The sequence below is a fragment of the Rhinolophus sinicus genome, linkage group LG04, assembly GCF_036562045.2.
Source record: "Rhinolophus sinicus isolate RSC01 linkage group LG04, ASM3656204v1, whole genome shotgun sequence".
Classification (NCBI taxonomy): domain Eukaryota; kingdom Metazoa; phylum Chordata; class Mammalia; order Chiroptera; family Rhinolophidae; genus Rhinolophus; species Rhinolophus sinicus.
Genome location: NC_133754.1, coordinates 56,990,338 through 57,010,528, shown reverse-complemented (window position 1 = coordinate 57,010,528; position 20,191 = coordinate 56,990,338). Strand labels below are relative to the sequence as shown.

The 20,191-nt window shown below is 41.7% G+C and overlaps 1 protein-coding gene across 8 annotated transcripts in view; it reads left to right on the top strand.

The window, feature by feature from the left end:
- The window catches only part of CSGALNACT1 (chondroitin sulfate N-acetylgalactosaminyltransferase 1), a 298,778-nt gene that overhangs the window by 55,983 nt on the left and 222,604 nt on the right, over positions 1–20,191 (top strand). The window contains exon 1 of one of the 8 annotated variants that reach the window (XM_019742121.2): positions 12,382–12,402. The exons of the other annotated variants lie outside the window; for them this stretch is intronic. The gene's annotated coding sequence lies outside the window, so the exon portion shown is untranslated. Of the gene's footprint in view, positions 1–12,381; positions 12,403–20,191 lie in introns of those variants that run through there. 8 annotated transcript variants of the gene reach the window in all.

Genomic DNA, 20,191 nt, shown 5'->3' with positions numbered 1-20,191 from the left:
CAAGACTTGAAATGGGGGCAGATCTCTCTGCAAAACTTGAAGCATTAAGCATGGACAGTCATTAATACTGTACATTCTGCACTTATGTGTGTAGTTGCCGATAGCATCATCATTTTCTGGAATGCTGTGTTCTGACTCTAATTTCTTCATCTGTTGAATCTTTCTAGCCAAAAGAAAGTGGAATATTGTGAAAATATCAGGTGACTTTGGGGCAGTTAGATATTTCAAATCACACATTTACTTTTGCCTATTCATCAGTGGTGTATGGTTGCTCCAGGAAAAAGTTTACAATGTAAAAATATGTATTGAGAACCTCAGTGTGTGTGTTACCAAGTTCAAGGAAGGACAGGTGGCAAATGCCAATAGAGACTGTCTAGTCCCCGATAGAGCTGGAGTTAGGTGGGTTTCAAGGCTGGTTGGTCGGGGCTGGGGTTGGTGTCAGGGCACAGTTGCATGGGCTGGTGTCAAAACTGGTTGATCATAGAGAAGTGAGAACTAAAGGCCTAGATATGAACAGGGGCTCCCCATAAGACAAGACAGCACTGAGGAAAGTGTTGGGTAGGAAGCTGAGTCAGTTGGGCAAGCATCAGGTAAAGCACAATCAAGACTGAAGATGTGAGAGGAAACTGCATTAGTCATGGCCCATGCCATCAAATAGAAGCCCTTTAATGCAAGGACTTAGTTATGAAAGTCTTTGGAAGCTCTGAAAGCCAAATAGGGGCCGATGAAGTCAGCCAGAGATGAGCAATAGCAGGAAACCACTACCACCTCTGAGGCTGGTGGAAAAAAGAGCAAAGGGAGTGTGGTTACTGGAGGCTAAGAGCCGGATCTCCACAGAAGCTCCCAGACACAGCTAGGACCAGGGAGGGAAGGCCTGTCTGAGGGGAGCTGAAACCATGGAGAAGACAAAGCCACTGCTGGGGAGCCTGGAAAGGTAATTTGCAGTGGGGAAAGGCAGGGAATGGGTCAAACTGGTAACAGACATACGACAGCACATAGGCACAGGCTGGGGCAGGGTTGGAGGGAGGCTCACTGGGAGGTCATAGCCTAACGGATTTCTACTGGAGCAGCAGAGCAAGTGTTTCAGGGAGGGTTGAAGAACCTGGAGCATCAGATTTCTCTGATTTTCCAAGGCTTGTCCCTGAGAGCCCTTCTTGTGTCAGGTGACCGTGGTTCTTCTCCAGTCCACTGGAAGCTCAGCCAGATTTGGCAGAGGTGGCACCTTTTCAGGATGCAGGCACTCTTGTTAGATTCCTATCCCGTGTGAAGGCTCAGCAGCTGGACTTTGACAAGGGCTCCCATAAACCTGCCTTTAAGTGGTTGAGACTCTCTGAATGAGTGATAAACAACTCCGTGACAATGAGTATTAAAATAAGGAAAAATTCTATATAAAAAGGCTCCTTTCATGCCTTTATGTACTGGATGGCTACAGAAGTAACAATTTTCTGAGGTATATACAAATTTCAGCCATAAATTAGAACATCTTCCGGTCTCTGTCTCCCTTCCAGTCACTCTGTACAGAAAAATTGCCAATTTTAATCCTCCCATTATCATCATTACATCTCCACTGTCATCATCACAGACATTGAACACACTGTAAGTAGAACATTATATTATCTGCATTGCAGAGAAGGGAGGAGGTAAGCTGACTCAGTTTGGCTATTTGTAACAATGAAAACAATTGTTTATTGAACTATTAATATATGCAGGTCATTGCTTGGGTCAGCTGTTGGTGTCCCCTCCAGGCCTGGACCATCATTAGGGCTTTGGTTCTGCAGGACCCATTGCTGCCATCCTTGGTGTGCCAGGCCATTGATCACTTGTGGAATTTGTAGTTTGGTCTTCCAGTTCTGGTGAATTTCTCTCTTAAATTTTATTCTTTGGTGACAATGAATTGGTGAGTAACATTTTTTAAAAAACTGGACCCTGTGTGGATTGGTTAGTGGATTTTTACCTTTTGGTACAAATGCCCCTGCTGGCTGAGGCTGGTGGGTTGTCTGAGGCAGTGAGAAATCCCACTTTTTGGCATTCAGGCAGGGACGCTTTGCATGACCAGCTGAACTCTGTGCTGGGTCCTTCTCTGCCAGCACTTACCACCATGATCAGACATCTCTCCTTCTACGTCAGTGTGTGGGCTGTTGCCAGGCATTTTGTTTCACAATGAACCAAGGAAGGATATCTTTAATAAAATCAGTCTCCCATGTTGATGGATGTTGCAGCCTTCCCCAGTGACCTTCACAGAGTCATGAATTCTCCTCATCCCTGATCTCAAATACCTCATCAACAAATTCTACCTATTTTCTAAGTCATCCATTGAACAAAATAGCCCACAGGAAGACCCGGGGCTTGAAGGATTAAAAAAGGGTGAGAAAGTGTGCATAACACACCACCTCCTTCCCTACTGGATTTCGATTATATATTAATTATTAATTCAGAGTATCTTTATTTTTCCATCTACAAACTGCAAATGTGAACTCCAGCCATGTATTTTTAAAGAGCTCTACTATGATCATGTGACTTTGAATAGCTCATGTAGTTTTTTACAAGTGGGCTTTGCTTATAAAGGAAAAAGCTGTTTTATATATGGTTTCTATTTTTTCATTTTGGTAAATTGTAGCCAGATTCTGAGGTAGGAGAAATGTGAGCTATTTGCTGTCAGCTAGTTCTATATATCACATTTGCAGTAGCTTCTATTATGTTTCCTTTGCAGAAATAGTGAGTTAAGACCCAAAGTGGAGAAATCTATGTCCTGGGAACTGGATTAGATCAGAAAAAATGATGAATTTCTAACAATATAGATAATCTGGATAATAAAGATGTAAAAACAGTTTTACTTGGCTATAAATGCATTTAATGCTGCCATCTGGAAAGAAAAGATGTAAAATTATATTTTCTGTTACTTAGAAATCGATTCCAAAAGTATTCATGTATAAATTACCCAGTCAATATTAGGCAATCTGTTAGAAAATAACTGCTTTTGATCTTTTTTTTGAAACACAGTTTTATTCGGATTCTGGTAAATTTGTACCAGTAGTTTTCCAGTTGACTTTAAAATATAGTATTGTATTTTATATGATGGTCTTAATGCATAGAAAATTCTCACAATATTTCTTTTAGAATTTTTACCAAGAAGCCAAGGTCTTCTATAGTCCTGTATATTAGTTATTGCTGCATAGCAAACCTTCCCCTAACATAGTGATTCAGAACAACAATAGTCATTTATTGAATTCACAAATAGGTAATTTGGTCAGAACTTGGCATGGAAGGTTTGCACATCATGTACATCGGGGGAGGGGGAGTGTTTCACTAGAGGGAGGGGGCTGAGAAGAATGGGAGGGTGGGGGAGGAGGGGCAAGAGAATCCTCTTCCAAGATGGCTGCTCACATGGCTGGTGAGTTGACTCTAGCTGTAGTAGACTGGGAACTCAACTGGAACTGAGGGCTAGGGGGCCTACATTTCTGTTCACTTAAGACACTCCATGGGTTGCCTGGGCTTTCTCATACCACGGTAGCTGGGTTCCAAGAGCAATCACCCCAAGAGAACCAGATAGCAAGCTATGATGTGGTCTTCATGACAACCTTGGAAGTCTCCTGACATTCCTTCTGCTGGGCTTTGTTGGTGAGCCAGTGGTGAGGGGTGGGGATGATAGACTCTACTTGTTGATGAGAAGAGTGCCAAAGAGTTTGACGACATGTTTTAAAACTGCCACACCCTAATAGGAGCCTCTGATGAACATTTAACGGTGGCTTCTGAATGAAAGCCTTTTGGTCCTTTATTGATAGGGTGAGGCTGCACTGCTACCCATAATTACGTGGCCTGATTGGACTCCATCTTGGCCCGTTAGTTAGGTCCATGCTGAACAGTGTTCATCAGGTTTGCAGAGCGGTGGGCCCAGGTGAGCTTGGGGAGGGCAGTCTTGTTGGGGTGGCAGGGATGGAAGTCAGACTGCAGGGCTACCAGAAAATTTGAATGAATGATGATGATGATGATACAGCAGTTATGGATGGTCCTTTCAAAATGTTTAGCCGAGATAAGAAGAGAGAAATGGCAATAAAAAGAGGGCGAGAGTGGGCTACAAGAGCTTTCATTTTCTTTTTTTTTGTATTTTTTCTTTTTCAAGGATGGGAGAATTTGTACAGTGTAGGAGAAGAGCCAGTACAAAATGTAAGGTGGTATTTTCCCCATTCACCTATGTGACTTAATTTCTCTTCTAGATTTTCTTAAGTGCAGAGATCCTGGCACAGTGCTGTACACAATAGGCACTTCATAAACATTTGCTGTAGAACAAAGGAATTCCGCCAGTAGAAAAACATTGTGCACGGTGATTGCTCACCACCTGTGGTAGCTAGCCGTTTTCCTTCCCCTTCAGTGTGTGGCTGTTGGCCTGCTGTTTTGTTTTACAATAGACTAAGGAAATTTTAAGTAAAAACCAATTTCCCACGTTGATGGATGCTGAGCCAGCCCTAGTGACCTTCACTGGAATTCCTGGGTTCTCTCACCCTTACCTCAGAGACCGCACCAACAAACCACCCATTTCCCCCCAATCACCTGAAACACAACAGCCGTTAGGGAGACCCAGGGCTTGTATGGCTTCAGGAGACCAAATACTGATCTAGTCAGAGAGTCATTTTCACTGGAGTGCAAAATGGTTATCCATAAAGTAGAGACTGGATACCTACTTCAAAGAGATGTTGTGAGTGAGGTTGTGAGATTGATGGCTTTTGTAAAAGCACTTTCTAAACTGTAAAAACTGTAAACTGCAGAGCACTATAAAAATGTGAGGAACTGATTATTTTTAGTTCCTTAGGCCAGTGTGGGTGTTTACATTTTATTAGAAACATGATTTTTTTTTTCTCTCTCTCTGAGGGTCATATAGTGTCTGCTTCAGTCACTTTTTCATTTTTTGACTTATATAAGAAATTGGCCTAGAAGTGTCAGCAATTGAAAAATTGCAATGGTTTTTTGCTTCATGACCTACCATTGTAATGGACGCAGTAATAACAGTGCTTTCTATATGGAGTCTATTTCTTTTTTTCCTAAGGAGTAAAAACCACTGACTGAAGTAAATAAAGGAAGAGTAATGTTTCATTTGTGAACCGCGTATCTTTAGAAGCCAAATTTTGTTTGACACATGAGCAATGGGTGAAGACATTTCAGAAATCATTCATATTAGTGTGGCGATGGTCTGAGGCACACCACGTGTAGAGAGTAATGTCATTCAGTTTGTAATTTGTGCTAATTAACTGCTATAGGAAAGGAATTTCAGGTTTAGTTAATTTCCTTTTTCAATATTTGCGCCACACTGGTACACCACTACACATTTAGATTATTGTGATACATGCATATATAATATTTTTAAATAAAGCATCTCTTTTAGAGCAACTATAATCTTTTCTAAACCAAAATTCCTAATGGGAACAAAGAATGAGACACGAGTTGTGCATTTATTTCCTAAGTTTTTCTGCTCAGCGGAGGAAGCGTGTGTGTTGAAGTGATCATATATAGAGATTGATGAGGAAATGTTTGGCTGAGGAATTTGTGGTTTAGGGTGGTAACTGGCGAAAAGCTCATTGGTGGTTTGGAGGCCTCAATGATGTGTACTTCATTCTAGTAGAGCAGAAGTCCCTCTATGGTCATACGGTGCACATTTTCGCAGTTCTCAATACAAACAGAGGCCCTGAAACTGTGAATAAAGTGAAAGTGCAATAATAACATTTAAATAACAGAGAGGGCATTTAAAAAGCTTAGCTTTAGTGTTAGCATTTCCTACCACGTGCACTCTGTGTTGTATACGATTTTGTCCCTGACAGAAATTTCTGTGCCAAGTGTGACAGGTAGACATATGTGACTAAGTTGGACATGGAGTCAGAGAAGGGAGAGACAGAGGTGACTGATTACGGGCCCCATTTCTAGTCCTGCAGCCATGATGACTCTGTTCCCTGTTATTTCCCAGGGTTACTGGATTGATGCTGTCCCTCTCTGGGGTTGCTACCTTCCCAACTGCTCTGGCCTGGCAAGCTTATCTTCTTTTGTGCTTATGAGGGGTGAGGGAGAGGTGGTGCGAACCCCAGTTTGTGGGGAAGCCTGAGTTCTATGTGGCTGATATTTCCATGTGATCTGAGTGTGGCGTTCAGACCAGCGCTCACATTTGTTTTGGCTTTTGCTGTCATTTCTGTTTCCATGACGCCCTGTCTGTCTGTCGTTTTGGTAGGAGGCAGGCATTGGCCTGATGGGGCACAGACACACCTCCCAACACAGCCTATCTGGAACTTTGAGTCTTGAGTGGGCAGTTCAGAGAGGAAAGATGATGGGATCTGTTTATGGCAGTGACAGCAGCACTCCTGTGGGCTGTCTGGATCCTTAAGAGGGTGACTCCTATGGATCAAGTGAGAGTGAGCTTTAGCCAGTCTTCTAATGTTTTCCCAAGCTGGCAAGTGTTATTTGCAGCCTGTTACCAAGAGTCCTGAGTGACATAGAGACCTGCTGGGTCACCTCCACGTTGCCTTCGGTTTCGTACTCTTTGTTGCCTTCCCTTTTGGAGGCATTAATCAGTCTCCCCACTCCTTGGGTGGAGCATGAGGCAGAACATGGACGTTTCCCATCCTCCATTAGCCATGGCTGGTTTACTGGAGGAAAAGACCCAGTGTTCTCTTGCCTTTGTTGTGTATGACTAGCGAATGTCATCACTGTTGTTTTACCTTTGTGAGACACCTCACAGTTCACTAGAGCATGTAGGTACCTGATTGTTTTGATGTCTTAGTCTAGGTAGATACTATTATTCAAGCTGTACAGGTGATCGCATGACCTCAATGAAGCTGACTGACTTGTCCAAGGTCATTCAGTTGTTAACTAGCAGAAATAGAATGTTAACCCAGGCCTCCTGGTCCCAAACCACTTCCTCCTGCTCATTCTGATATGTCAACGTTAGCCTTGTAATGAGACATCCTTCCGTGAAAGACCATGCCGACTAGATTGGGAAATCTCAGCGACCAAGAGTTGCAGATGAGGAATATTTGAGCAAAAACAGTTACCAGTTGGTGTGGGTACCACAGGCAGCCCTGTTCTGAGTCCCCCCCCGCCCCCCCCTCCCCCGGTGGTTCTTGTTCAGTTCCATGACCTGGGAAGGTCAGGGGCTCATCGACTGAACACCTTCTATCCCACTTCTGCATTTGGGACAACACTGGGCCCAGCAATGGTGATGGGCAAGGAGCAGGATCTATACCCCGGTCCTTCCCTCTTGTCCAAATCCATCAGCAGCTTGTTCAGTCCCACAGGCCTGCATGACAGGTCAGCTCCCAAGTCTGGGTAGTTTACTTTGAAACTGCTCCTTTTACAGAGCCATTTAATACCAAGAACTAATTAATACATCCCCAAATAACTTTTCTTTTTTTCTCAAAAAGTATGTGCTTATTGCCAATAGATTAAGAAACACAAATAAACTAAAGGAAGTAAAGAAAAATTAGAAAATGCAATTAAAAGAAATAAAAAATTCTTATTATCTTGCCACCCGGAAATAACCACTTTAAACATATATTTTTCTAGACCTTCTTCCTCTTAAATTTTTATTACCATGTGTTGGGTACTGTTCTTCATAGTTTTGCATAGCTGATTTCATCAAGTCTCCCCAACTTGCAAGGTATTATAACTTCCATTTTATAGAAAAGGGAATCAAGTCTCAAAGGGGTTTACCTGATTTTAAAGGTTGTGCCCTTAACATAACCATAAACACCCATGTTATAAATGTATAGTTACTAAATGAATACTTATCAACAACTTCTTCCAAAGTGTATTCCTGCTGTAGCAAGGTAGATTGTGCAAAATGTGTGAGTGCTGGTCAGAAAGTGTGCAAGCAGTGATGGGGCCAGGTTTTGTGGCGCCTGACGCTTATGCAATTTTAATTTCTCTTTAAGAAAAATTTTGAATACAGAATTAAATACAAAAGTGAATATTTACTTAGAACGAGAAAAGGAATCATAAGAAATCACTGAAGCTTTGAAGATTTAGGTCCCTGTTTTCTTTCTGAACTCTCTTTAGGCAGTTGACCAGAAAAGCTTATATAGTAAATCTTCCAGATGGGAACCTGGCCTTTCCTCCCTGCCCAGCATTCTCTCTCTTCCCAGGGCCCCGGTCAGGGAGGAGCCCTGCTGCCTAAGCGTCACTGGCTTCCCAGGCTTAGTGGGAGACAGAGTGCAGGGGAGAGACCCTGGATTCCCGGGGTGTGGTGAAGGGAGGAGGCACCTCTTCTAAGCTGAGAGCCTGGGAACGTGGAGACTCTCCCTCGCAGGAGTGACACAGAATTCCTGTTTTACTCCAAGATGATATAAATATCTCCTGGCATTTTCTTCTTATAGTTTTATGGTTTCATGTCTTATCTTTGTTAGATCTACAGTTTAATTTGGTGAATGTTTTGAAGTAGGTATCTAATTTATCATTATTTTTTCCCAAATCTTAGTCGGTTGTCTCACTACCATTTGTTTGAAAAATTTTTAATGTTCAGTTCCAGGTAGTTATTTTTCATTTTTGTTATGAAAGGGATTTACATCTTTCCCCTTAATCTTTTCTAACTGGCCATTGTTGGTATGTAGAAAGGCCTTCAAAAAAAAAAAGTATTTGGGATGGCCAGATGGCTCAGTTGGTTAGAACAACAGGTTTGCTGGTTTGATTCTCGCATGGGCCAGTGAGCTGCACCCTCCACAACTAGGCTGAAGACAATGAGCTTCCGCTGAACTTCCAGAGGGGCAGCCAGATGCCTCAGTTGATTAGAGCATGAGCTCTCAACAACAGGGTTCCCGGTTCAATTCGTACATGGGATGATGGACTGCACCCCCTGCAACTAAAGATTGAAAACAGCAACTGGACTTGGAGCTGAGCTGCGCCCTCCACAACCAGATTGAAGGACAATGACTCGGAGCTAATTCCCCAATTAAAAAAAAAAAAAAAGCATAAGCTCATTAGAAAAAAAAAAGCATTTGATATGTTACCAAATTCTTAGTAATTCTAACAAATTCTTAGTAATTCTAATAGTTTTTCAACTGTCAGGCCTTTTTATCTTGCTTCTTCTTGAAACTCATTTTTGGAGTGGTGTCTGATTAATAAAATGCTATAATGACTGGCTCCTAGGCTGTGGGAGGCCGCCAGGGTATGGTGAGCTGATCAGGCAGGATTACTGATCACAGTAATTGTGAATGAGCAAAGGAGGGTAAATGTTAAGACACAACTAACTAGTAGAATTTATTAGCACTGATCAAATCACATCTCCTTATCTGACATTTAACTTGATTACAGCCCTGTGATAGTCCAGGGCTGCTTACTAGTTACCCTGTCTGTCCTGTCTGACACGGCAAATCAGTTTCCCCAGGGTTATTTAAAGGGACACTGTGCTTAGGCTGACCTTGTCCTACTTGCTCTTCATTGAGTAAAGGACTGCACTAAGCTGAACTAGCCAGAGGTAAGCACAGATCATGGGGATTTCTAAACGTTTTTGTGTTTGCTGGGTGGCGAGCTGTTCTTGGACTTGTGGGGAACCCTGTTACAGCTCCCTGTGTCTGAATGGATAACAGGACTGTGTTGTCCCTTATCTGTGCTTGCTGGGAAGGCTGCTTGGACCCGGATCTCAAACGGGGGCAGACAGGCTTATCCTGCATCAGCAGCCTTTCTCAGGCTGTGTTGTGGTATGGCCCTGAACCGCACGGATGTGAGTAACCTGAGATCTGTACCTATGACTTACCTGTGGTTTAGACCATTTTACGTGAACATTGTTTCACACCAAAGCAGCATAATTTGTGGGCTTGTATCTGGTATGCATTAGTGAGTCTCCTTCAGGAGAACCAGAAGGGGAAAGACTGCAAGTCCCAGGGGTGTGGCAATGGCAGGAGTCATCCTTGTAGTCTTGCGTGTGTGGGTGTGTAGCAGAGGAAAGTGTCCCCAGTGGGAGTGAAATTTGGGGACCCATCTGTTTGGGTAGTGCTGGGAGCCATTTATTTCTAGTGAAGAAGAGCCTTCCCTTCTAAAGAAAGGGAAGTAAGTGAGCTCGCCAACTCATTAGCAAGCATTCTGATTACACCTTCATAGTACATTGCTTGGTGGCCAAAAGCAGGGAGAGGAGACATAGCCCCACACCCCCTAACATTTGCTGTATCTGGGGCAGGGGTACAAATGGAGGTTCCCCTACCACATGTCTAAATAAATATTTCAACGTAGTAAGTTCACATATTTTTTAATCTAGTTCTATCCTCCTATCTTGATACGTATACCTTTATAATGACCTGGACGGCCAGATTTAAATTTAGAATTCTCAGACTCCTCAAGTTTTTGTCCGGAATCCCCCTTTGGTACACGTCGACATCGCTGGCCACAGGTCCCGAGTGTGTCTGCACACTCTGCAAACAGCCTCCCTTGTACAAACTGGTGGAGTGGGCCACCCAAGAGAGAATGGACCCGGGCAGACACTGAAGCAGGTCCCAGGGACCTGTAGTATCGTCTGGAACATGGGGCAGGATCTGTGTAGGAGCATCCCGGGGCCCCATGGATGTGGTGTGGCTGAAGGAGGTGTGAGCGGGGCCCTCTAAGCCTGGTGTCCAGGGCAGGCACTCAGCCTCCGATTCATAGGGTGGGCGATGGAGACAGGAGGAGCGGATGGAGCAGGTGGAAGCTTCAACTCATCCAGGGCAGATGAGGTTCCGTAGGCGTGAGTTAGGCGGCCTGGGCATGAAGGCCCTGGATGTGCCAAATTGTGTTGTTAGAAATGCCCTTTTATGACTTTCGGGTTGTGGGCATTTCATGTACAGATTCACCACTCATCTGATGTCCACCCAGTGGATGTGTCCTGTCCCTGTCTCAGACCCCTCTCCTTCCCAGTCCCCAGTTCTTCGTTATAATGTGGCTTTGGGGTTGGTGGTAACGGGTCTGCTGTGATGAAAGGAGCCAGTAGTGAGCTTGGGGGAGAATGGAGGGCAAACGGCTTTTCTCTCTCTCTGCTTCTCTCCCCTTACTCTGCTCTTAGAAATCTCCTGGGCTGGTCCTCATTCTTTGCCTCTGCTCCCCACACCCACCCAATAACTGTCTTTCCATTTCCTTTCTATTCTTGCTTTCTGTTCCTTTTTTTGCCTGAGAGTTTCTTTCTTCCTGACGATGGGTGGTGGTGGCAGCTTGGCAGAGGCAGTGGGGCTTTCCAGGGAGGTTGGAGATACCGCCCTTGCACCTCAGTGAGCTCTGATAGTATTGTGGTAGTCCTATATTCAGTTTTACAAGTTAAATAGGCTTTTGTGGGTTGGCATGGTGACCTACCTACCCGTAATAACATCATTTCTGTGCAGAAGCACATTCCCAGTTTCAAATAACTGATTTACAAATGAACTTTCAGAACAAAACATGTTTGTCATTGTGGCCGCTATTTTTAGAATTTTGGATCTGATAGGTGCTCTGTGTACATCAGTAAAGAATTGAATTAGATCTAACCTGATGTGCAGGGCTCCCTTCAGTTCCGAAGTGTCCATGATTTTAGCCCACTTCCCTTGTGTCAATCGGCGAGAAACTGCTGTCAGAGAAAGTGAAGTGATGCATATAAAAGCCAAACACAAAGCGTGGTCTGGAGCTAGGCGTCTGTTGTGCCGTAGGGCTCTGTCCTGTCACGGCCACGATGTCAGAGTGCCGTTTGGATGACCAGAGGAATGACACCAGCATGTGTTTGGGGGCAGGTAGCTCATGGAAGGTGTGCAGGGGCCGTGATGGCCTCGGACCTCGGCGGACGCTGCCAGTATCCACCTGTGGGCACAGGAACCTCAATCCCACAGGTGCTTCTTAGGTTTTCATACATGTGACCCTGTTAAAATGAGACCATATTTGAAGAGAGAAGCAAGAATCATAGCTCTTTAGAGTTTAAAAGTGACCACAGAGGCATTTGGTCAACGTTCTCAGTGTCCTTGTCCGTATTTTACAGGGAGATCCAGGTGTATGTGGAGCTAAATTGTTGGGACTTCTTCATGCTCTGCAGCAGTCCTGACTTTCCTTACCTTTAAGAGTTCTCATACACAGAATAGTAACTACTGTTTTTTCAGAACTTTAAGAAATTTGTTTCTGTGGTATTGATTGCATAACATCCGTGAGGCTGTTTCCTCATTTGTAAAATAGAGATACTGATTGTCAGGATGATATGATGATAGATATGTAAAAGCACCTAGCACCGTGCCTGCTGTCTGCAGGGATTGGTCACTAATTGTGTGCTTTTCATTCTTGTCGTCGCTGTAATCAGGGATTCCTTGTCACTGCCAGGAGTCTCCTCCTATCTGCTCCTTAACAGGTTTCCTGTGTGTTCTGGTGCCTTCTTCTTACTTTGGGAGTATTTGCTGTCACTCCAGAGGAATCTGTTTCATATCTGAAGAGCTCTTGTTCGTGGATTGAGAGGTACAGAATTTCTTATTTTTAAAAATGTTTTTATCATTTTTGATTTGTTACATACTAGGAATTACTTTTGATTCCTTTCTGCAGCTTTGTAGTCCTTTCAGTTATGGCTTTTTTCTTGAACTTTTCCTGTACACCATTAATCTTGGACCTTCTGCTTTAAAAAAATAATAAACTCTCTGGGTGGTGAACACACAATGGGATTTATAGATGATGTAATACAGAATTGTACACCTGAAATCTATGTAATTTTACTAACAATTATCACCCCAATAAATTAAAAAAAAATAAACTGGGGGCATAGGAACATGCCTTAGGCTTATTCACCTTCTCTATTGGGTGTCTGATTTGAATTTATGTCAAACACCATCAGTAGCTGCTCAGCTATGAGGGCAAAGTAAGACAAAACTTTCTAAAGTTGAGTTACCCTTTTTTTTCGGTGGCTTCTCCTGGAATAGCTTTTGTGTTCTGACCTTGTTATCTGAAGAATTCTCAGTCTGGAGTTTCCTTCTCCCTTTCCTGACCTTTGTCTGTTGGCTAGGTTTCAGTATTTCACACTAATTCTCACCATCTGATCTCCTTTAGGCCACAAAGCAAATAACAGAGACCTCTTTCTACCTCCTGCCCATCCCTTTGCCCTTGAATGCTGGGTGTTGAGGTTCAAGTGATTGTCTAACATTTGGGATTAGTCCCTGAGGAAATGACTTAGGAAATGTAGCTGAGCATCATTTAATAGGGTATAATGTTTTTTAGACAATTTGAAAGTCCCAGTCTTCTGTGACTTTTAACATTTCTACCTACAACCCTGCTGATTTCCCATCCAGGTACTCTCTCACTCTTCAAAGTGACTTTGCACACCTTTTCTTTTCTCCTCAAACCTCCAGCAGCTCCTCAGCCTTTCTTAATATCAGCCGGTGACCTTGCTTCTTATTTCACTGATGAAGTTAAAAACACTTTGAAGACAGTCTTTTCAGTGCTGAAATTAAAACCCCACCCCATGTATACTTGTAGACTCTGATTTCTTTCCTGCTAAACCATCCATACTCTTACCCATATGCCCGTTCAAGACCTGCCCTTCTTGCACTGGATTGTATCTCCTCTCACTTACTCAAGGATATTCTTCTAAAGTTGGTCCTTTTCTCACTGCATCATTAATATTTCCTCTTTACTGGGTCAGCTCCATCAGCAGAAATATCTTCTATCTTGAAAAATGTGCGCTTGAACCCACTTCTGTCTATAGCTACCACTCTATTTTCTTCTCTTCTTTACCGTACAACTTTCAAAAGAAAATGTACATTTCTTTTATCTGTCTTTCTTGCATCCTTGTTAGTTTGACGTTTGTCCCTACCGCTTTACCAAACATGTGTTATCAAGGTTATTTAATAACTCTTTACATTGTGAAATTTAATGGTTGGTTCTCAGTCCTTATTTATCATACTTGATTCAATCCTTACTTGATTCATAAGCAGCATTTGGCACAATCCTTCATTCCTTTCTCCTTGATTTTCTTCCTTGGTTCCAGTACCCAGCCTCTCAGTTCGCTTCCTCTCTTTTCTTTTCTCTGTCCCTGTTGATGGTTTCTCTTCCTCTCCACACTGGACATTTCCAGGCTCAGTTGTTAGGTTCCTTCTTTTCTCTCTTTACTCACTTTACAGACATTCTTACCTAGTTCCAAGACTTTATTTCTTCAAATATTTATTTTTGGTCTTAGTTTCATTATCTGCTCCTTCTTATACTATAATGATATCTATTAGATCTTGAGTATTGTTCTGTAAGTTCCTGAGGCTGAATTTTTAAATTATTTTTTTGATATTTGTTCTCTTTGTTCTTCAGATTGGTTAATTTCTATTGATCTTCAAGTTTGCTGACTTTTCTTCTTTTATTTCCATGCTGCTTTTGCGATGACCCCATGAGTTTTTGATTATAGATATTCCAGTTTTCAGTTCTATATTTTTTATTTGGTTTTTATTAATAGTTTATATTTTTCTGCTGGGAATGCCCAGCTTTCCATTGATTTCAAGAGCATTTACCTCGTGGAACATAGCTATAATAGCTGCTTTCAGGCCTTTACTTGAAAATTCTATCATGTGGTTCATATTGAGCTGGCATCTATTGATTATCTTTTCCCTTGGGAACCGGTCACATTTCCCTGGTTCTTTGTACATCAAGCAATTTTGCAATGTCCTGAACATTGTGAATGTTATGTTGTATAAATGCTGGGTCCTATTGTAACCCTGTAGAATGTTGGTGTTTTTTGTTTTAGCAGGCAATCAACATGGTTCGGTTTAGGCCACAAGTTCTGTCTGACCCTCTCTCAGTGTAGGTTGAATTTTCCAAAGCCTCTGCTTTCTGTATTGTATCCTGCATATGTGCAACTCAGCGGTGAACTTGAGACTTGGGTGGGTTCACACGCAGAATAGAGGATGTCCTTCTCTAGCCTTCACCTCTCTGTTTGGCTCACAGGAGTGAGACAGATGGATTTTCTAGCTGAGATTTATCTGACTGTGGACCTCTGTGAATGGGTCCCACCCTTGGGGCAAAGCCTAAAGAGAAGAGAGAAGAGAAGAGAAGAGAAGAGAAGAGAAGAGAGAGAGAGAGAGAGAGAGAGAGAGAGAGAGAGAGAGAGAGAGAGAGAGAGAGAGAGAGAGACAGAGAGAGAGAGAGGAATTAACCATTTGCAGGTTAATTGCCAACTTTTGCCTCCTTTCCACACTCTGCCTCCCCCCCCCCATTTTTTTATTGTGGTAAAATACACATAATATAAAATTTACTATCCTAACCATTTTTAAGTATACAGTTCAGTAGTATTTAATACATTAATAATGCTGTGCAGCCATCACCACCATCCATCTCCGTAGCTCTTTTCATCTTGTAAAACTGGAGCTCTATACCCATTAGACAATGACTCCCCATTCCCCTCACCCCCCGCCCCAGCCCTTGGAAACCATCATTCTACTTTCTGCTTTTCTGATTTTAACTATTCTAAGTATCTCATATAAGTGGAATCATAAAGTATTTGTCTTTTTTAGTGACTGGCTTATTTCACTTAAGATGATGTTTTTAAGATTCATCCATGTTCTAGTATATATCAGAATATCCTTTCTTTTTAAAGTTAAGTAATATTTAATCATATGTATATGCCACATTTTGCTTATTTATCTGTTGATGGACATTTGGGTTGCTTCTACATTTTAGCTATTGTGAATAATGCTGTGATGAACATGGGTGTAAAAACACCTCTTTGAGACCCTGATTTCAATTCTTTTGTGTATGTACTCATACGTTGAATTGCTGAATCATATGGTAATTCTATTTTTAACGTTTTTAGGAACCAACGTACTGTTTTCCAGCTGCACCATTGTATGTCCCACTAACTGCACAAGGATTCCAGTTTTCCAGTTTCCATTTCTTGTTAACACTCGCTGTTTTCTGTGTTTTTTCTGTTTTGTTTTTGGATAGTAGCCATCCTACTGGGTATGAGGTTGTATCTCATTGTAGTTTTGATTTGTATTTCCCTAATTATCAGTGATGTTGAACATTTTTTCATGAGCTTATTGGCCATTTGCCCATCTTCTTTGGAGAAATACCTATTCAAGCCCTTGGCCCATTTTTGGATCAGGTTTTTGTTTTTTTGTTGTTGAGTTTTAGGAGTTTTCTTTATATTACAGATATTAATTCCTTATCATATATATAATTTGCAAATATTGTCTCCCATTCTGTAGGTTGCCTTTTACCTCTGAGATTATCTTTTGATGCACAAAATTTTAAATTTTTTATGATGTCCAATTTGTCTATTTTTCCTTTTGCTCCCTGTACCTTTGGTGTCACATCCAAGCAATCATTGACAAATTTAATGTCATGAAACTTTTGTCCTATATTTTCTTCTAAGAGTTTTGTACTTTTAAATCTTACTTGTAAGTCCTTAATCCATTATCACGTTAATTTTTGTATATGGTGTTAGGTAAGCATCCAACTTCATTCTTCTGCATGTGGATATTCAATCTTCCCTGTACCATTTGTTGAAAAGACTGTCTTTCCCCCCATTGAATGGTCTTGGCACCCTTGTCAAAAATTATTTGACCATATATGTGAGGGTTTATTCCTGGGCTCTATTTTATTCCATTGATCTATATATCTGTCTTTATGCTGGTACCATACTGTTTTAATTACTGTAGCTGTAATCTGCCTGCTTTTGGTTCCTTTTTTTAATAGTTCTTAGGTAGTTGCTTATTGTACCTTGTCCAGATTTTCTAGTTGTAGTCAGAGGAAGGATGAGTATCATGGGCATTCACCAGTGAAGTAGTTTTATGATTTAGAATCCCTTTTGTTGACACGCAGATTCAATCTCTTGCCTGCACCTCTCTCCTGAACTCACCTTCTTTAAACAGTAATTTGCTATGGCTAGAATCCTCACCTTCTCTACTTTCAGCATCTCTGAAGCACAGCCAGGTTGGTTATGAAGATACAGTAGTTACGTAGCTCAAATACTTAAACCCGAAATCCAGTGAGGATGCTGAAATCCATCTCACCTTTATTCTTTCCATCCGAGTCCATTTTCAAATGCAGTGAATGAATGACCACATGGGTTAGTCACAGAAAGGACAGTTGTCACCCTGGGTGTGTGTTCTTACCACTGGTGAATGTAAGAGGACATTTGCCTCTTGTTCTTTCTAAGGCTACCTTATAAATTAGGAATTCTTTTGAGATGGCTTTCTGGATTTACTTCTAACTTCTGAAATGGGACTTCAGAAAGGAGGATTTTGAGGATGTTATTCTAACAGTGAAATACAGCACTGACAACTCAGTCTCCCATTGCCTCCACAATGAAACTGTCATTGTAGCAGGACCCCAGAATGAACCAGCTCAGGTAGTGAATAACTGATGAGTCCTGTAATTCTTTTTTTTTGCTCTTTTTGAGTTTAGTATTTTCTCGTTTGCCAAGTTTTATACATATTATTTAAGGCTTTTTCCTTCTTCTTTATGTGACAGTATACATTTTTCATTTTTATTTATGAGAGTAGCAGTTTAATATTGTCATGGTTAGAATTTAGGATGAATAGTGGTTTATGAACTATTAAAAGATACACTTCTCATTTATGTTTTGAGAGTAACATAGTATATAATTGTTCTCTTTAAGTAACTAGAAACAGGGAAAATAATGGAAGTATTTTCTGCACAGTCCCTGTGTGCTATTCAGCATTTAATTTAGATGGTTAATAGTATTCTTTAACTGTCCACATCATACAACAATTTCCAGCATCCTAAAGGAAATACTTTGCAGCTCTGTTAGGAAGATTCTATATATGTCTGAGATATGACTCACTTCTCTTGGTGGAAGGAAGCCTTAGTAGGAGGGAACATTTCTAAGCATCTCTCTGGCGCTATGAAAGCCAGAGTGTCTTTTGAATCCTCACTCATTTATCTGTTCATTTATTAATCCAGTATGTATTTATTGCATGTCCTGCTCTATACTAGTCACTGTGCTCGGTAGGCATCTAGGGAAGAGTTCCTCTCTGAAATACAGAGTAGCTGATGGTGGAGAGATGCGGAAGCCAGAGCCCTGTTGTGAGCCTAATGAGAAGATTGTCAGGTGGGAGGCAGGAACCTTGCCAGGAAGTCAGGAGGAAGAGTCTGGGCACATGGCTTCAAGATGTTGCTGCCCTGCGCAGTTCAAGCATACACGAGCCTTAATATTGTTTGCACCCAGTTCTGTGTGATTTCCCTTCTTTGCAATTCTTTTGAGGCAACAGAAGCAGTATTTATAATAGCTAAAAAAAGGAGAAAATATAATTGCCCCATAGATCAGAATGGTGAAATGAATTACGGTACATTCACAAGATGGAGTTCTCTGCAGTCATTAGAAATCATATTGCAAAAGAATATTTAATGACATGGGAAATACCATCTAATAAGTGGGGGGAAAAGCCTGTAAAGCAGTATGATCTCAATTTGATAATGCTGCATTCTCAATCCAGCCCACTTGGACTGCCTTGCTGAAATTGTAGCCACTCTCCCCCGCCCCATGTGCATTCCCAGAGGCCTTACCCTGCTCTGCTCCTTACCCATCCATATTTACTGCTTTCTAACGTACTATACAATTTACTTGTTCATATTATTGCTTGCTGTCTTTCTCTCCTGATACAAGTTGTAGAAGGGATTTTTTCTTTTCTTTTCTTTTCTTTTCTTTTCTTTTCTTTTCTTTTCTTTTTTTCTTTTTTTTGGTCTATTTTGCTCACTGATGCATCCAAAAAGCCTACAAAGTGTCTGGCACATGGCAGATCCTAATAACTACTAATAATTGTGGAATAAATGTTGAAGAAACTGTGGCTAGCTTATAATATAGATGGTTGTCATTTTTTTCTCTTTACTTTTATAAATTTTCTACCTCTATAATCACAGAGAAAAAGCTTAAAAAGATATTGTTGCATACGAAGTCCTCATATAGATCAACTAGTTTATCTGGAGGAAATGGCTGCAGGGATGATTGAAGAGGGCAGAACTAACGCCTTTCAGCTGTGTGCGGACAACACTCTCTAGCTGGACCTTAGGACCTGTGGGCTCTGGTCTGGGTTCAGCACTTGACTGGTGGCTGAGTTTTGAGCCATTTCTCCTGTTGCATCCCATGCTTATGGCTGCCTCCATGCATTGCTCCTGCTTTCCCCTTCCTAGGCCGTATTTTTCCTGGTCACCATTTCACATTTTGTTTTCTTCAAATGCCAGCCTGAATCATGCTTTCTTTTTAGGGCCTTCTGTCACTCCTCTGGCCACATTGTCCCTTGAATTCCCAATGGCACTCACAGAGTGTGCCAAGCACACAGCACTCAAGGACGCCCCCACCTGGCATTCTAAGTTCATGGCTCTCACAGCTAGCCTTCAGGGAAGCCATGTTTGCAATGCACATTAACCGAAGAGGCCAAAGCTACCATTATTGGGAGCCAAGTAGAATCTATTTTGAGACAAAAACCATAGGAATACTTTAAGCACATATGCTCCACTTGTCTCGTGTTATCTTTTCTCTGCAAGTAAATGACAAGCTGCTTGAGAAAAAGGTTTCTATTTTCCACTTTTCTTGTCTTCAATAGCACGTAAACAGTTCTGGTCTCCAAGCTGATATCACATACTTGTTGGTGAGTACTTGGTTTCCCATATATAGAATAAATGTTTCTGACTCTTCAGAAATGGCATAAGAATAATATAGAGGCAATGATTCGAGCACCTTAGAAGGCATTATATATGTATGCACATATATATTTAATGATGTTTTGTTAATAATTTAAAAAGCTAATACACTAAATTGCAATGTTCAGGATATAACTTGGCTACAGTAACTTTCTGCTGTTAAAATTGTACAATTTTCATTCAGGGACTACAGATTGATTTTTTTTTGGAAGCAGGGTATTAGACAACAGATGATTCAATTCGGTAAGTATTTATTGAGATGCTATTTATAAGGTACTGCATGCAATAGGCACTGCAGGGAATGTGGAGGTCGGGAAGAGATTGCATGTGACCTGGGGCAGGTTAACGTGCATGGAGCAGGGCACACTGTGATGAGCCCAGAATTAGGAATTTTGTTAGATGAGCGATTATAGATGTGGAGGAAATAAAGGATCGCAGGTGGAGGTAACAAAATTGAAGAGGGGGAGGGGAGAAGGCATTTAGGGGAATAGTAGGTTGTTCCTGGCCAGGATGGCAGGGAACATGCAGGCGAGGCGGGTGGGAGATGAAACTAACAGGCAGATTTGGGTGACATGGAAAGCCTTCATGCTGAATTAAGAAGCTCTGTTTTCAG